The 16,762-nt window shown below is 47.6% G+C and overlaps 1 non-coding gene across 1 annotated transcript; it reads right to left on the minus strand.

The window, feature by feature from the left end:
* Positions 1 to 2,355: 2,355 nt before the first annotated feature.
* On the minus strand, positions 2,356 to 2,462 carry LOC123650539. The gene has a single exon (XR_006739397.1). It is a non-coding gene; the product is annotated as a U6 spliceosomal RNA (small nuclear RNA).
* Positions 2,463 to 16,762: the final 14,300 nt, after the last annotated feature.

Below are 16,762 nucleotides of genomic sequence, written 5' to 3' on the forward strand. Positions count from 1 at the left end.
CGGGAGCTCCCTGTGACTTCACAAGATACAGTTTTGCCTCAATTCCGAAGGACCACTGCGTAAGTGATAGAAATGCTGTCGCCTCTTAGCCACTGATCCTCGGTCCTATTGGACTCAATCATTCCCATGCTGTCTCTCTCCCAGATTCAGTATCCCAGCACAGGTATTTGGTGTTTTGAGATGAGAATTATGTTTTGGGTCTTATTATTCTCCCTGAGAGTTGGCCTGATGGTCTGGGCCAATGGGACCCCTGGCACTTTTATTCTCTTGTTCTGCCTATTTTATTCGTAAGCCTGTTTTGTTACCAACGTTTCTGTTTGTCGGTGTTGCACTAGCACGAAACCTCTCCATGGCTCCACAGCCCTGCCATGTCTGGTCTTGGGAATTACTTACAATACCCATAAGGAACACTGAAGAGGAAATTGCAGGAGATGGGTAATCAACGCCTATCTTTTTGGATTGACCTGGGTAGATGCTCCCCCTCTTCTATCACCCTTTTCTTCTCTCTACTTGCTGTTTGGGTCACCACATTTCAATGCATGTCCTGAATATCGTGTCCATTTCTGTGCCACTGAGCAGTAGCAACTACAGAATCTTGTTTCATAAACAAACGTGGTAGGCAGAACACTGGCTTCCCTGAAGATGTCCACATCCTAATAACTGGAACCTGTGAATATGTTAGGTTACAAGGCAAAGGGGGGAATTAAGATTGCTGATGAAATTAAGGTTTCTAACCAGCTGCCTTAAGGCAGGGAGATTAGCCTGCATTATCCAGGTGGCCCGATGCAATCACAAGGGTCCTTAAAAGTGGAAGTGGGAGGCAGAAGAAGAGAGTGAGAGAGATTAGGAAGTTAGCTGCTGGCTTTGAAGACAGAAGCCTGGGACCACGAGCCAAGGAATGCAGGTTGCCTCTAAAAACTGGGAAAGGCAAGGAAGTGGATCCTCCTTTTTCAGATCTTCCAGAATGAACATAGCCTGGCTGATGATTTTGCTTTTAGCTAAGTGAGACCCATTTTGGACTTCTGACTTCTTGAACTACAAGATAACAAGTTTATATTGTTTAAGCCACTAAGTCATGGCAATTTGTTACAGCAGCAATGGGGAACTCACACCATAAGCCGACATTACATGTGCTCCAATGATTCTTCCTCCAAAAAAATTGAAACATGTCACTTATAAAAAAATTGAGAGAGTTTGGCCAAACTGAAGCTTAAAGATAATTACAAAACCCTTACATTCAAAATGGTTTCCACTATTTTTCTAACAACAAAAAAATAGTATTGTTATCGCTCCTCATTTAGAAGTTAGTGAATCTACTGGAGTGACACCCTGAAAATCATCTCCATCCAAGCTCAATTGTAAGGAGCAGGTTTTAATGAGGTAGCAAAATCACTCCACAGCCACTCTTTCATTTACTCCTCTCCTGTATTTGGATGGGTAAACAGAAATGTCCTAAGAGAAAACAGCACAAAAAAGTTCTCTTACCTGATAATATGGTTGCTGAATTTCCATCACCTATTGGTACAAATAAATTGAAATATTTCTTTTTCAATTAAATTGAATAACTTTTACTTGACCTACTTATCAGTTCTCAACAAATCTTCAGTGTGACAGGTCTAGAATGCAAAATGTAAAATACAGTGAACTCCTGGCAAAAAACAACCCACTGGACTTCACAGGCTCTGAGAAGTTCTGTATTTGCTGCTCCGATTGTTTTGAAGACACCCTAGCTCTTGTGACTCTTCTGAATGCCCATACACTGACAGCACCCAGCCACACTGCGACTCAGGGCCACCTGCCTGCCCTGGGCAGTGGTTCCCCACTGGGTCAAAGAAGGATAACCATGGCATGTCCACATCTGCCCACATATGAGCTGTCTTCTCCGTTCAAGCCTCCCTCAGAGCCCAGGGGCCATCATACATTTCCTCCTGGACCCTGGGCAGACATTTCTATTAATCACCGCCTGATAAGTGTATCCTCTGAAAGGAAGTCATTGTCTTTGTTTGAGGACCATTGAATATTTTAATACCTAATACATCATTTTCAATAGCAATTTACAGAAGAGGCAGAATGCTGTGCATGTATCTGTTTGTTTCATCCAGTAAGTATTTATCTAGAACCTACTATGTACCAGGAACTGTCCTCGGCTCTGAGATAAAATATCACCAGAGTTCCTGCTCCCACAGAACCCACACTCCAAGGAGTGGGCCAGAGGACACGTAATGCACAGGGCAGCAAAAGGAAAATACAAAGCCCATCTCTGAGGCAAGTACCAGGAAGAGAAAAATAACAGGTTGATCCAATAGGACTTGACCGTGAGGGAATCTATTTTTTTCTTTTTTTTTTTTTCTTTTAAAAAATATGGAATGCTTCATGAATTTGCGTGTCATCCTTGTGCAGGGGCCATGCTAATCTTCTCTGTATCGTTCCAATTTTAGTATATGTGCTGCCAAAGCGAGCACGAGGGAGTCTTTCTAGATTGTATATTCGGGGAACTCCTCTCAGAGGGAGTGACATTTTAGCTGAGACCTGATTACAAGGAGTGAGCTGAGAAACATCTGGGAAAGAGCCTGCCAGGCAGAGGGAAGAGCCCCCTACTAAGGCCCTAGGCGGAAGCTACCTTGACAGTCTCAAGGGATGGGAAAAGATCCCGGAGCACAGTCCAGATGAGGTATTTTCTCAGTGGTTGGAGACATGAACAAGGATCAGGTAATGCAGGGTCTAAAATGTCATGGTCACCGATTTGGACATTATTCAAATACAGTGGAAAGCTTTGGAGGGGTCTGAGTGCAGGTGAATTATCGGATTTACAATTTACCCACCTGCTCTGGTTTCTGTGACAAGAATAGATCACATGGATGTCAGGGGAGGAAAGATGGGAGGGAGAGGACTATTTAGAAAATTGTTGCTAAATTACGATGAAAGATCATGGGGCTTTGGATGACAGCAGGAACGGTGGAGTCGGGGGTGCTGATGGAGTTAGCAAATGTTTTGGAAATAGAGACAGACTTTTCTGACACATTAGTTATGTGAAGTGAGGGAGAGGGAAGAATGAGGGATGGCTCCAATTTCTCCTGGCTTGAGAAACTAGCTGGATGAAGGAATATGTGTATTTTGAACATCAGCTGTCCATAAAAGCCAAGCAAAGTATCATAATATCAAACAGATAACAGCTGTGCCTCTTGCTAGCTGCATGGCCTTGGGGCAGTTGATTAACTTTTCTATGTCTCAGTTTCACCATCAGTAAAATGGGGATTATAATGGCACCTGTTTCATAAGGTTGCTGTGAAAATTAAATGTCATGTATATGCAAAGTGCTTAGAATTAATTAATTCTTTAGAGCAGGGGTCAGGAAGCTAAAGCTGGTGGTTCAATTCTAGCCTAGTGCCTGTTTTTGCAAATGAAATTTTATTGGAACATAGGCACGACCATTAGTTTGTGAATTGTCTGTGGCTGCTTTAATGCTATGACAGCAGAGTTTCATAAATGCAACAGAGATCTGGCCTGAGAAGCCTAAAATATTTACTATATGGCCCCACACAAAAAAGTTTTTGGATCCTTGAGTTAGATAATTAAATAACTAATAATCATGCAGGTAAAGTTCTTACAACAGTGCCTGGAACATTGTAAACACTCAATAAAAGTTGGCTATTGTTACCATTCCATGCATATGATCTCATTAAACTTAAATGGAGCACTGCAAAGTAGGCGTTTTTATCCCCCCTTTAAAACAGAGTGTAAGTGACTCGCCCAAGATCATACTAAATACATGGCTCAGACGGAACTTCTGCTGCCAGACTCACTGCCTTTCCCTCACCCCAAGGCTTGGCCTTTGCTGGTGCACCGCCCTGTCTTGAAGACGTTCCCACTGGATTGACTAGTTGCAGGACTCAGCAATCTCCTAATACACCAGAAAGTTGATACAACTGCTGTATGTACAGGATATGTACGACATTCTCCCCTCCCAATGTGGCTCAGCAGTTGCAATAAAAAACTTTTGTTTTTAAACCAAAAGTAACTAACTGCAAATTCAACAAGGAAATACCTCCTACCTTGGGGCAGTTGCAGTGACTCTTCAGCGTTCTCTGTAGGGAGACAGGTAGGGAGTTCGGTGGCAGTTAGAACATGAGAGCAAATGGCAGGCAGGTCACAACACTCCCCCAGCCAAGCTGAGTCCCACATAGTGGGAAAGACCGTATGCTAAACAGCCAGGTAAGCGATACAAACAATTTACCAAGATTTTTCCTTAACACGGTGATAGGAATGATGCTTTTAACAGCAGTTCCATTGGAATAATGAAAATAGCAGTACTGGAGAATAACTAAAACCCTCGTGATTGAAATGGAAATAAAGCCAGTTCTTGTGGAAGGAAGAAAGCAGTCCAGCAGCATTTTCAACTTAATGGTAGGATTATCTTAATGGCCCAGGAACTCAGAAGGGGCCAATAACGATGGTTGAAACGTGGCAATCTGATCCCTCCCATCACGTACTCCATTGATTCTTTCATTATCTACCTATTTACCTGCCCAGGTAGCTTCTAGAAGCAGGTCAACAAAACAAAAGCATGAGCTTACCTGATGTAGGCGTTATGGACTCAGTCTCTGTTAACATGTAGGAAAAGAAAAGATATGCTTTAGGAAAAACATAGCTGTTTCTGGAGATGCTTAAAATAAGAAATGAATTTGAAAATGAAAGAATAAAATAAAAAATGTTGACGCTCCCTGCCTTAGTTCAGGTGACTTTAACTAGCCATCAGATGTATAAATGTTTTTTAGCGTAGCATGTCTAATAACACACGTTCCATCCAACTGTGGCTGTGCTTGGTCATTGTGCAAGCTCTATAATACTTCCGAGTAGGACGCAACACATCACACACAAAAAACAGGTAGAACCCAGGTGCTAGACTATTTTGATGGAATTCTAAACCAAAACCCCGACTAAATTAAAAAAAATCAAATAGGAAAGAAAACTCAAAAACTAAATGAAAAACAAACCAGCACGCACACGCACACAGGATTGAGCTGTTTGAATGGACTTAAAAAGCTAATTAATTACATTAGTATCTTCTGGATATAGTATAGTATTCCTGGTTGAATACAATTGGAAATGTAGGCAAGTAGCCAATTATTTCCTTTCTTCCCCATGGGCACACAAATGTATGTCTTTAGCATCAGTAGTGTACTGCCCATTAGTCACACGTCTGGGGGAAATTTGTTTGCATTCTCTACACCCGTGGTTCTCAGCTGAGGGCAATTTGTTCCCCCAAAGAATATTTGGCAATGTTGGAAGACGTTTTTGGTTGTCACGACTTGGGGACTGGGGGTACTACTGTCATTTAGTGGGTAGAGTCAGGGATGCTGCAAAATAGCCTACAATGCACAGGACAGCCCCCCCCCCCAAACAACAAATGATGTAGCCCAAAATCTTGAGTGCCAAGATTGAGAAACCCTCCTCTAGACCAGTCATGATAATTACTATTTAGTAAAAGACTTGTGATTAGTGATACGTGGCCTGAACTCAGCAGGACAAACCAACGCTATTCTAGTTTATAAACTCCCTGCTTTGTCACCTTCAATAGACTGCAAACTTTTAGTAAGAAAAAACTTTACCTTTAGTTCACCAGAGTGTCCGGAAGAAAGGTAGAACACAGCCCGCGAGTGATTCCTGTCAGTGCTGACTTACGCTGTCTTTTCACTCGTCACTTTGCAAATCTATTCTTTGTTATGGAACAACCAATGGCTCCCGCTGTTTTTCTCTGTATAAAATCCATTCCGCTATCTTGCGGCTAATAAATTCCTGAGCTCAAGGGGAAGCTCTCATATTACCAACGTCTCCTTACTGTTTGCTCCCGTGAGTGGTAGAGATGGGCTACGATTACGCAGGTGCAAGCACTGCCCATGGGATCAGCGGAGACACAACCCGGGTAATGCGCTGTGCACCTCTCGAGGGAGAGTGGTCATTACCTGTGCAGATGACACTGGCATCTTCTCCAGGACCACAGTTATGCAGGCCCCAGCCGGCATGGGGACACTGTCCCAGAAAACTCTCTCTTCCCGTACAGTCCACGTCATCCAGCAGAAATTTGCCTTTGCCTTCACCAAATCCGGCCTCGGCAGGGGCCGCGAGGGCACGCCCGCAGCTCAGCTGCCGGCACACCACGCTGGCTTCGTTCATGTCCCACTGGTCATCGCAAACCCTTCCCCACTGGCCATGGTAGAAAACTTCCAAGCGCCCAGAACATCTGCCTGACCCATTCACTAGCTGCAACTGTGGCCAGTCTTTTGAAGAAATACAGAAATATTGCATGTTAGGAGAACGAGCATATTCTGCCTCAGCCCATTTGTCTAACTTTGCAACAAGTATTTATTGAGCACACACTGGGTCACAGTAGATAGCACTGTGGACACTGTGGTTCACAGACCTGTTCTGCTGCCGTAGACTGTGGAGCCTAGTTTAAAAGTCTAGAGGAGGCAGTCACACTCATCTAAAATTAGGTGGAAATCTGCAACTGTGCTAAGTGCTGAGAAGCAGTTTAGAAAGCGCATAATGGGGTGGGGAGGTTGGAGGTATCTTTCCTAAGAGGTGACAATGGCCCTAAGGCTTCAAAGAGGAATGGGAAGAGGCTAAGCAGATAAAGAAGGATGGAGAGGAGGAGAGAGCCTTCCTCTGTGCATTTAAATGAAACACAAAGGCTTATGAGTGAGTTGAATGCATAATGCATAGGGGTTGTGCATGATAGATGAAATCATTTAATTTGGAAGTATTTTCATGGCTGAAGCTCTACCCATCACTTAGAAGCAATGACCCACCAAGCTCTATCAGCTGAGCAGTTAGGAAACCTTGACTTACCACCAGGAAATGGTGTTAGGATCTCAGCATCTAAGTGCAGAGAGAAATAAACAAGGTATCATTGCTATTGCGATGCAAAATGGTCCACCCAAGTTTACTGGGCAAGCACCAGCATGTATGTGGTGGCCTCACAGAGTAGGTCATGAGCTAATGACATCCTTTGGGCAATATATTCAGTAGGTTCTGATAAGTGGCAAGACGGTGCATCTGGGAAGCTCCGAGTCATTTACAGATTGCTCTTTTAAACTGGATTATTTGTGCACATTCACCTCTGCCAGAAAGGCAAAAGGGACACGTGCTTATAGAAATGTATTCCTATGGTGCTCTTAAATGTACTTCTGAGGAAGGGAAATGCTAGAAGACTTGGGTCAACAATGGGGTGAACTTTTCTCCGTTAATCTCTGGATTTGGTAAATGGGGATGAGAGGGACCCAGTGTCCCGAGGCTACATTCACTGCCTTTCCAGCCTCAGATGCCTTATGCGGGTGTGCAAAGTTAGGATTCTCTTCAGTTCAGTCTGAGTCTAATTATATCAAATGATAATTTACTAAACCATATTCATATCCAAAATACATGTGGGCAACAGTTTGGGGAGAAAATATCTCCTGCATGGTTAAAGGCAAGGAAGCCTGGTCGTTTTTCCTTTCCATTGTTGAGCCACTTTGATTAAATTCAGTTTGTCTTCTGCCCCTCCCCCCACCTCCTGCAGGGAGCTATGTGTTGGTGAGCACAATCAGAGGATTGGGGCATTTGTGCATGTTCTGTTAAAGACATAGGAAAGTGTGATTCTTACCAAAAGCTCCTGGAGTTTCATATTCATATTCTATGAGAAGAAAAGAAGGTTGAATATAACTTGAGTCTCTTAGAGACAATAAAAATTCTGGAATGCCCTGCACTTACTGGAAGGGTCCTGTGTTGCCCCACTTCGGTCTGGAATTAGTTTTATATGGTTAATCCAAAAAGGCTTAGGGCATTGCTTTCTTGGAAGGAAAGACCTTTTGACTATTCTTCAACATTCACTGAAATACAAACGTTTTATTCTAAACTTCGTGCTGAGCAATAGCCCGGTACCTGGAACTACTGATTTTCTAAGTTTCTCAGCCTGGGATCGGGGTAGGAGAGTCCTGCAGGCTAAACAGGTCTATCTTCCTAAGGGACTGACGGTACCTGACGCCGTTGAGTATTTAACACCTTGCTTTAGTATTAAAATACCTATGAGTTTATTACAACTTGGAAGCAAAGCACTAAGTGACTTTTTAAGATAAAAGGATTTCAAAGGGAGTTTCTGCTTAGTGTAGGCAGCCCTGGGGTGTGCTGTTGGGGTATCCGTTTGAGAAACATTGGAACTGATTAATCCGTTCACATTTGTTCTCTCTTCATGTAATCAAGTACTCATTTCTCTAATTAACATTCACCAACTTGCTTTCTACATCACCGGGGGACAGCACTTGAGGAAATGGAAATGGGGAAGTTGTGAGCTTTGACGGTGTGGGAAGATGGGTCTTAGGGCAGGTCAGCGCAGATCTTCTGCATCTGGGGAGCTTGCCAGGATTTGGGGTGAGCGTGCTGGGGGGTGTGAAGTAGGTGAGAAGGGTCAGACCACTAGCAGAGCATCAAAGACAAGCCTGAACATTTAAACATTTTGCCTGGGTGCAGGGCAGTTGTTCCAGAGTGTAGACATTTGGTGGCGAGAACAGAGCCTTGGATGTGAAGTACAGAGACCTAAATATTTGCTGTGTGACGCTGGTCAAGGCACTTAACCTTGACCTTGTCTCAGGACCTCAGTTTCCTTATTTGCAAAGCAGTGACCATAAAACAAGCCCACCTGAGTGGCTGTGAGGATGTAACAGGATAATGGATGGGAGGTGCCTGGAAAACTGGAGAGTGCTCTGTGACCAGGGGGTGGTTTATGCTTTGAGACCATCTCTTAGGTGAGACTGCTCAGAGCACAGAGAAATCTGGACTTGGAACACATGACATGCTATGACCCCAATAATGATGCAATCGATCTCTCAAAATGTCTTATTTGAAAGAAATTCGATTATCCCCCCCAATGACAAATTTAATCAACTTTCATCAGTAGAGGGGACAATCAGAGGAAATTATAAGGAAAAAAAACTAGGCTAACACATGGGAGAGGTGCTAAAGACAATTTTGCTTTCATTATTAGAGCAATTATTAATTAATCAATTATCAGTTAATTGTTACTCAGTGGTTATTAAGATGAATCAATTCAACTGCACATGCTTGATTCTAAAGCAGGGTTTCTTAACCTCAGCACATTTGACATTCTGAGCTGGAAAATTCTTTGTGCTGGGAGCTGTCCTGTGTACTGTAGGGTGTTTAGTGGCATCCGTGGCCTTCACCCATAGAGGCTAGCAGCACTCCCCCCATCGTGACAATCAAAAATGTCTCCAGACATTGCCAAATGTTCCCCTGGAGGGCAAAGTCACCTCTGGTTGACAACAACCATTCAAAAACATACTTGAAAAGTGCTTTTAGACTCCCCTGCAGTAAGATTTACACTTACAATAATTTGCCAACCGGACTATTCTCAGCCCCTCCCTCACTCCCAAGGCACCATGCAGAGGGGCAGAGTCCTCTTTCTGCCCACCCAGGCTACCTGGAGCACCCAGATGAGGCAAAGGTAAATCCCACCTAGCCCCTCTTGGGCTGAGGACTCACAGAAAGGGCTCTGGAAAGCGTCCCACATGGTTCAATAATTAGGCAGGACCCAGGGGTCTGGGAGGTTGGAGGGGCTGCGGCTGCCTTTGCCCTGCAGGCTGGTGAGCGGCCCCGGGAATGACGGTTTAATGGGCCAGGGCTCCGCTCTGCCCCCTTAACCTGCTCTAAAGACAGAGCCACCTGCAGTGGGAAAGGTCCCTGCCATAGCAGGGCCGGGTCTCTGCTGTCACCAAGAGAGATGAGTCTGCTGGTGACAGAAGTTGTAGGTCAACCCCACGGAATGGGGACATTCCATTCACTGCTGGGGCTCTAAAGCCTTCTGCAATACCTGCTTGAGGCACGCTTAGCTCCTGGCCGCTGGGTGACAGCTCAGATCCTGCTTCCTGGAGAGCTGAACTTGGGAGGAAGGAGCAGGGGAGTTGGGGAGAGACCTCTGACCCCAGCATGGTTGGCAGCTGATTCTGCACTTTCTCCTGATTCTACACTAGCCCCATCACCCAAAGTCGGTTTATTGGAGGCACAGTTGCTCAGTTTCTAGGAGGTTGACTTCCTCGGAAAGCAGAAGTGTCAGGTCGGCACCGTGGGGAGCCTGTTATCCAGGCTGTGGAATGACAGGTGACTGAATCAGAATTAACAGGTGCCCCATCCTCACAGCGTCTGGTGAAAGGCATATTATTATTGTTATAATGATCATTTGCATTTTGTTACATGAGGGCCAAATAGTGTGCAAAAAGCCACATTAAGTACAAGGGGTCGGGGGGTACGGGAGAGGGAACCAGAGCATCCACTGGGGTGAGCAGCCTCTCACCTGAGGGCCCCAGGCCCCACCATCAAAGCTCCTGCCCTTCCTGTGATGCTCTGTAGTCACCATCTTGAAATGCTTAAAAAATTTTGAAAAAGGGGACCCACATTTTTGTTTTGCACCGAGATCCATAAATTACGTCGCCTGCCCTGCGGCTGGGCTGTCTTTCTGTTTCAAACCTAGCATCCTCTCCAGCACGATCACCTTTCTCTGACAGACCCTGGGGGATTGGGGTTAGATCTAGGGTGTTCAGCGGCTTCACAAATATCCTGGAGGAGAAGGTTCCAGTGTAAGTGTCTTTCCTGGGAGGACGGCTGAGGACCAGGCGGACAGGGAGTTTTATACCAATGAAATGATGTTACAAAGGCATTCTCTTGTGTTGGGGAGAAGTGAGGAGACTTGGGGACTGATTGGAAAAAATGAAAAATCAACTCTCGGAAAAGAGAGAAAGAAATTTACCCGAGCAGATGACACCAGCGTCTTCCCTGTGCCCACAGTTGTGGGCGAACCAGTCGGCGTGGGAGCACTGCCCCAGGTAGGCCTCAGAACCAGAGCACTGCACATTGTCCAGAAGAATGGGGCCGGAGCCCCGGCCAAAGTGGGCCTCTCCGGGGGCAGAGACGGCCGTCCCACAGCCCAGCTGCCGGCACACCACCTGCGCTGCCTTCTCGTCCCATAGGTTGTCGCACACCGTGCCCCACACGCCTTCAAAATACACCTCGACTCGGCCAGAACACCTTCCAGAACCTTCCACGAGTTGCACAGCAAGCCAATCTTTGGGAGAAAGGCAGTCCCCAACCCCCACCTAAGTGCTAGTGAACGGAGTCATCTTCCCCACCATCTTCCCCATCACGGTGATGACTGTTTTCTACTGGGCAACATCCGTGTTCCCGGCACTGGGCCAAGCCCTTCACAACTGACATCTGTTTAAGGCTCACAACTGCCTTATAGGGTACTATTGTCCCCAGTTTACCAGGGAGGAGATGGGATTCCACAATGGCAGTGGCTTCCTGGAGGTCACATTGTTAGTGAGGGACAGAATGGAAACACTGTCAGACCTCTGCAGGGCCCTCCTGGGTGGGGTTTGGCCCAGGTTAGATCTGCCCCGTGGCCAGACATTGGCCTTGGCGTTGGCCTTGCTCTTTTCCAAAGCACTTCACTCTGGATTCTCCCACTCACCCTGGCAAGAAGCTAAGACAGAAACTCTTGAGCTCTGGGCTCCTTGATATTTCAGCTTAAGAAATCTGTCTTGGATTCTTGGATAATTTCCACTGTGTTACTATCCATGTTGAGGCAAGCACGCTGGCGAAACGCAAGGGCACGGCAAATGCACGCGCTGTGCACTATTCCCAACAACGCTGCCACCCTCTCCCGTCACCCGGCACCTGCGTTTCCTCTCCTGAGTACTTTACTGGGCATCGTCTGACTCACTGTCCCCGACCGTCTCAGGGACAGGCAAGGCTGCTCAGGTAACGAGGTGCCTAGAGTGGGCCTTCGGAGCGTGGCGGCCACAGCTGGCTTTTGGCTTTGCTCCCCAGCTCTGCCCCCCACCAGCCATGCGATTCGCGTGGGCCCCTCAAGTGCTCATTTTCCTCATCTGTCAACGATAACCGCAGCTACTGCAAAGGGGATTCGCGAAGCAAAGGCAGGCGAAGTGCCTGGCATGGAGGGAACACTTAGGAGCTGGCAGTTCTTACGATCGCCACTTTGTGGACCCGTAATTAGCGAGGTGAAGAGGAGACAAATTCCCAGAGCGTGCTGCCAAGGGAGAGCCCTGGGGGGCTGGTCTCCTGACACCTCCCCGCCTCCCAGTGGCCACAAGGCAGCGCCTCGTCCAGTGTGGCCCTCTGCCCGAGTCATCTGTGGGAGGCTAAACGTGCAGGTTCCTGGACTGCACCCATGTCTGGGAGTGGGGCCCAGCATTTTGCCTGTTCCATAAGCTCTCGGGGTGATTATCATACACCCCAACATTTAAGAACACCTAACATAGAGACCCTAAGTCAGTCTTTAGTGTATAAGAACCATGAAGTTAGACAGAGATCTGAGGGCATCTCCGTCTTGTTAAGCAGAATAAAACTGGGGTGTCTTTCTTTCCATAGAGCAACTTACCCTTCTGGGTGGGGGCCTTCCATCTCCGGGGACCTTCCCATCCTCTCCCCTGCAGATCCCACCCACCCTCAGCCCCTCTTCCTCCAGGCCACAGGGACTGTCGGGCTGTGACTCACCTTCTTGCTGTGTCACAGGTGTACCTTGGACGGTGCTTCTCTCAGGGCGTCCCCTCCACGGCCTTCCTCTGAATCCCCCGGCGTCCCTCCTGTAGCAAGCTGAGACACACCAGCCTTGTTAGAGCCTTGCCGGGCACCAGACAGCAGTGTCACGGGCCCCACAGAGCGTGGCCTGGGACTGTGACCACAGGGATCAACAACCCAAGGGATCCTGTTGTGCGGCAAGTTTGGGGACTCATGTTCTGGAACCACTTTTCCTTAAGCTCTTGCCTTGGGGTGCACTTGGTCTTACAACTCCTCCTTTTAATCAAATGTGTTTGTCCAGTTATTCCAACGTTTTGTCAGCCAGTATATTTTACTATCCATCTCCAACTACCTGTAGTTAACCCTGAAGCATTGTCTTTGTGTAAGCTACAGTTTATACATAGATTCAACTATGCTTTTTATTTGATTTGATGGGTTCTAATCTCTCCTCGATTTGTCTTTTTATAATCATTTCCCCCCTTTTTTGTGTTTTTAAACTTATTTTTCTGTTTTTGTTCTTATTATATATTTTTTATTTTGGGGGGTTATTTAATATTAATTTAAATTACTCTGACATTTTTGGATTTTTCTTTTAATGGTAGTTTTGGTAAGAGAGGATGTATTTGTCTGCTATGCAACATAAACACAGCAGTCCTTTTTAAAACTGGTTCTCAGCTCTTTTTGGTTAAGTGCAATAACTTTCATGTAATCACAAAAAAGTAATCTCCTCCAAAGCAGACCCTTGGATGGATTTCCGTTTTCCCCCCCCTCAAACTGAAGCCTCATACTGCCCACCTCTGCAACTTCCCCGAGTCACCGAAATCCCCTGGAATGTCATAACCTCCCATATCAACATGGTGTCCTGGCTGCTCAGGCAAGACCAACCCAAAATCAGAAACCTTTATAAAGTGTTTCCTAATTCTCCCTACTGAAAAACTGATCTCCCAAAATCTTTATGTTCTGTTCATTTGGGTTTAACAAATGTCTTTGAGCACCTACTATGTGCCAAGCCCTGGGGGGCCCGATGGCAAATGACAATGTCTAGATGACTCATTGGATACCCGCAGCCCTGGGGCTACCTGTGTTTGTGTCTTGTCTCCCCAGCCAGATTGAAGGATCCTGGATGGAACAGAGCATCCTCCTGGCACAGTGCCTAGAACGTACTAGACACTCACTAGACGCCTGGCAAGTGCATGAATGGTGTGGGATATCAGGTAGGCTGAGAGTGGGCTGGCTAAATTTAGAGGAGGTGGATAAGCGGGCAAGAGCCCTTTTACCTAGGCTCAGTGAGGGAGCCACCTGCACCAGAACCTGGCTCCGCGTGGAGGGAGAGTGGACATTGGTATGAAAAAATGGGAGACTGAATTTCTTTTTTTTTGTGGTTTTAAGGCTAGGAAGAGCCTTTTCAAGTGGCAGTGGGAGGGTCATTTTGGGTGCTTTCTCAGAGAAGAGACATGGAAGCCCCGTGCAGGGGTAGCTAGAGGTGAGAGAGACAAAGGGAGGGAAAAAACTGGGGTGCAGGTAACCCAAGTGAATGAGCCAGAAGGTGTCGTGGGCTTGGGCTGTGACGGCAGCTCCTGGTATAAGTAGAGTGGGGGGTTTCTTTTTTTTTTTTGAGACAGATTCTCACCCTGTCACCCCGGAGTACAGTGGCATCATCATAGCTCACAGCAACCTCAAACTCCTGGGCTCAAGCAATCCTCCTGCCTCAGCCTCCCGAGTAGCTGGGATTATAGGCATGCGCCACCAGGCACAGCTAATTTTTCTATTTTTAGTAGAGATGGGGTCTCGCTCTTGCTCAGGCTGGTCTTGAACTTCTGACCTCAAGCATTCCTCCCGCCTCGGCCTCCCAGAGTGCTAGGATTCCAGGCGTGAGCCACCGTGCCCAGCCAAGATGGGGGGTTTCGTAAGAACTGTTAGAGGGGAGAGCAGCACCCTGATCCAGGGGGTGGCACTGGGAGGGAAGAGGAGGAAAGGTGTGGAAGACATTTTGCAGGTAGCAGTGATGGGACTGGCTAACTGATGGGAGGTGGAGGATGGGCTAGGGCAGGAGGGGCCAGAGCAAAGGAGTCAAAGTCCAGTGACAGGACCAGGAAGGGCAAACCTGACAGAGTGTCGCCAAGGGTGGGGCTGTGATTTGTAAGGTGGGTGGAAAGGTCACAGGCTCTGACATGATTGCTGAAGTCGGAATGCAGCTTGGATCCTTGAGGGGAAGGCGCAGGGAGGGCCAAAGACTTCAGGGGAGGAAGGAGGAGGATGGGCTGGCAGAGCACACGGGGCCAGGGAGGAGTGGGGGGGGGGCAAGGGGCGTGGCCCGCTGCTGAGGAGCTGCCAGGCCACTGGGTTAACCACTAAAGTCCACTTACATTCTCCCCAGAAAAGAGCAGCTTCAGCAAGGGGGTGGGGTGAAGCCAGAGTGCATGGGGTTAAGAAGTGCGGAATGGGGGGTCGGTCGCCGGGAGCAACTCTGCAAGAAGTCTGGCTGTGAAGAAAGGAGTTTCACGAGGGGCTGTGGCAGGGAGGTTTAAACTGAGGTTTTCTCAATCTGGAGGGAGGCGCGATGCAAACCCAGCACCAATGCGGCCCCTGGGCTGAAGCCCCGCCTGCTCCCCGGCTGCCCCAGGCCCCTCTATAGAAGTGCCCGGGCACCCTGCGTGGGGAAGGGGTGCCTGTGGGGGACAGGAGCTCTGAAGGAGTGTTTTGGTCTGTTTTGGAGCTTTTGGGGGGATATCTGTGATATAAGATAAGGAGTCAGGAGTGAGGGAAGATTTAAGGCGAGGCCGGGAGATCACTGACAGCTTAGGGAAGGCACCACACTGAGGACAGGGGCCAAGGACTCTAGGGCTGTGAGACTAGACCAAGGAGAAAGAAGGGATGGGACAAGTTGGTCGTGTGCAGTGAGTGTGTGAGTGTGAGAGGTTGTGAATCAATGCATGGCAGTGTGTGCAAGTGTGAGCATGTGAGCGTGAATGAGTGTGTGTGTCTTTGTGAGTGTGAGTATGTGAGTATGTGTGTGTAAGGGGTGGCCCTCAGAGCTGCCGGCCCTGCAGGCAGAGCAAGGTGGTGTCATATCTGCCGAGTGTCTGGCCGGAGGTGCCTGGGACCGCAGGCAGCTGTGTGGATCCAGCTGCGATCTGACACCCGGAGTTTCCATCCGACCACGGAAGCCCTTGTCTGAGGAAGCAGAGGCAGGGCTGCGTGTGTTGGGTGGGGTCTGGGGGCTGAGGGGAGGAGGGGCTGTGGTCAGTGTGGGGCCAGGGGCAGAGCAGCTCACACAGCTGAACGGATTGTAGGTTGATCATAATGGAGTTGGTAGAGACTATTTTAGCGACTTAACTTGGATTGTGTTGATCAGATAAATTCTGCACCAGGAAACAACTGCATTCTCTGAACTAGCCCTTCTTTCTCCAGTGGCCAACAACTTGCCCTTTGCCCTCACTTTTCATGTGAATCACCCTAATATCAACTGCACTTCAATGGTCTGCAAGTTTCCTAAATCCCTTCTATTAACAAAGTGACCTGCACGGGCTGCACAGACAGCAGCACTGGCCCCATTGTGTGTCAGCCTCTTTGTGCCATCAGCAGGAGGAGCCTAAAAAAGCTTCCTGGCCATATCATATCACATATCGATGCTCTCCTGGAAGCTCAAGAGCACCCCCATAGACTGCAGGGTGACATACACATCCTGGGGGACACGTGTGAGAGAGCGTGGGCATGGACACAAGGGCCAGGAATGGGGCAGAGATAAAGGAGGCACCAGGAAGCCGGTGAGAAAATGGCCCCGTTGATAACTGATCCTTGCAAATGGTGTCTTTAAGATCTGCTGAGCCTCTCAGATATCCTCAGAGGTGCAGCAACTTGAGCAAAAACAACCTCCTAATCCTATTGTTCTTATTCCGAGATGGTCTCATAAGCATAGATTGGTGAGGGGTGTGATGTGCTGGCCGATTGATTCCCACTCACTGATTCAAGCTGGCTACAGAGTGTCCTCTACTGTGCCAGGAACTGGGCCAGAGCAGAACAAGGTGTGCCCTCAGCACGGTCAATGCTCTGGCACTTCGTGGTACGTTTGCCAATTTCAAGGAAAGCAGAATAAGGCAGAGAAGAGAGAGGAGAGTTGGATGCTGTTGTAACTAGATTGTCCAAGTGCCCAGTGGAATAAGTAACCCTTGTTTGA

This window comes from Lemur catta, chromosome 14 (genome assembly GCF_020740605.2).
Source record: "Lemur catta isolate mLemCat1 chromosome 14, mLemCat1.pri, whole genome shotgun sequence".
Classification (NCBI taxonomy): Eukaryota; Metazoa; Chordata; class Mammalia; order Primates; family Lemuridae; genus Lemur; species Lemur catta.